Genomic DNA, 2,364 nt, shown 5'->3' with positions numbered 1-2,364 from the left:
GGGATTTCCGGGTTCAACCCAGGCTACTCACTAAGCAGTTGTGCTTAGCCCTCGTGGTTTACATTTTTCAGATCACGAGGATTACGCCTAGTGCATCCGGCAGACGACGACCTGAGAGAGGCAGCATCATGTACGGGATTTACATTTTGGGTTACGGGACTTGTATTTCTCGCATTTTGTACGGTTAAATTATAACTATTCGGACATGTGTTATTTTGCGATACTAATCGCCTGTTGTATTTTCCGCTGCTTACTCTGGTTTATTAAAAATGTTTTTGGATTTCGTGATTTTGCTTCCGCGACTTATTATTTTATTTTATATCGTCCATGTGGCACAGCCCATATACTGTACACGGGTTACAGGTGTCACACATAGGAACGTGTCCTCTCATATCGGTGTAAGTGTGGAAGACACAACATGGACTCGGTCAAAGGGTTTCACGCTCTTGGGACGTACACAATTCTTGATTCGGAGAATTATAGCTTTTGGAAAGTAAAAGCAATGAATCTCATCAAAGGGATTGATGAAGATGCTTGGAGTTCGGTGGAAGAAGGATGGAGTGTTCCAACTCACGTGGTTGATGGGAAGGAAATTCTTTCGTTTCTTTTTCGTTGCAAAAGCCATTTTGCAACGAAATTACGCTGTTTGCAACGAAAATTTTTCGTTGCAAAATAACAGTTTTTTTGTAATGAAGGGTGTAAGTCAGCAAAAGAAGCATGGGATGCACTTGAACTAATTCATGAAGGTACCTCAAGTGTTAAACGCACAAGGAGAGATCTGATCAAACATCAATTCAACATGCTTCAGATGGGTGAAAACGAAAGTGTCAAGGAATTTTGCGGGAGGTTGAATGCATTAGCAAACGAGGCTGAAGTTCTTGGAAAGACCTACCGAGACAAACAATTGGTGGCCAAACTTCTTGTAAGTTTACCTAAAAAGTTTATGTCTCATAAATCTGCATTCACCATGGTAAATAATGTAGACACTGTTAGTTTCAAAGAAACAGTTGGTGCATTTGCTGCTCATGAATTAGAATTAGAGTTGTATGAGAAGCCAAAGAGAGCAACAACGTCGCACAAAAATATGGCTTTCCATGTCCCAGAGATATCTGACACAAGGTCAACTAGACGAGGACATGATGATGATTGTCAAAAAGCTCAACAGTTTTTTCAAGAAAAAGCCAGTGACTGCTGGAAAATCTGAGTTGAGAAACACTGGAAAGTGTCTCGAATGCAAGGGAGCTGGTCATTGGAAAGCTGAGTGTCCTAACATTGCTAAGAGAGAAGCAATGTTGAGGAATCTAAAGGATCTTCAATGTTATGAATGCAAAGGGTATGGTCATATGAAGAACGAGTGTGCTGGTGGGAAGTCAAAAGGAAAATCTTCACTCACTCACGAAGAGTTGAAAACTGAATATGATGAAGATGAAGATGAAGAACACTCAAATTTCGTTGCACTCTTTGGTGACACAAAAGAACATGAGGAACAAGAAGAGGAGGTTAGTGAAGAAGATCTGTACAAAGAGATGACAAAGCTTTACGATATCAACATGAAGCTGATCAAGGAACAGAAACAGAGTGAGTCAACAATCACTGACCTGAAGAAACAATTGATCAAAGAACAAAAGGAGAATGAGTCAACGACCACTAATCTAAAGAAGCAGCTGAAAGAAAAAGAAGAAAATATCACCTTACTAAAAGTCAGCTCGATGAGACTATGAAGAAAGTAAGAATGCTCGGAAATGGTACAGAAAAACTTGAGCATCTTCTGACGATTGGGAACTGATTCTGGACATGCTGGGCTCGAATATACTGGAGGAAATGCTAACAAAGTAGGAAACTTTGTTTCAGGAGGAAAACTTGGAGATGAAGTTATTTCACGAGTAAGGAATACTACGAAAATTAAGATTGATCTGCATCCTAGACAAAGACCTCAACAGTATCGTGAGCACAGGAGTTGCTTTCATTGTGGCAAAAGAGGACATATCAGAGTGAACTGCTACTGGAGGAGAAATCAGGTACCACTCGCACCAAGATGGAGACAAGTCTGGAGGAGGAAAGATAACAACAGGTGCAATGTTGCATGTACTTCAGAGCTGAATTCAAGAGAAAGTCAGTGGTACTTCGACAGTGGATGATCGCAACACATGACTGGTGACATGAATCGACTCTCTACTTTTGAAGGAAGCAACACGGGTGACAATGTTACATTTGGCGATGGACGAAAAGGAAAGATCATTGGAAAAGGAATGCTGGACTCATCTGGACTGCCTACCCTCACTAATGTGAATGTGGTTGAAAGACTCAAGGCGAATCTCATTAGCATAAGTCAACTTTGTGACTCTGGACTTCAGGTACACTTCA

This window comes from Tarenaya hassleriana, unplaced genomic scaffold (genome assembly GCF_000463585.1).
Source record: "Tarenaya hassleriana unplaced genomic scaffold, ASM46358v1 Cleome430, whole genome shotgun sequence".
NCBI classification, from domain to species: Eukaryota; Viridiplantae; Streptophyta; class Magnoliopsida; order Brassicales; family Cleomaceae; genus Tarenaya; species Tarenaya hassleriana.
Note: the sequence above shows the minus strand (reverse complement) of the source record.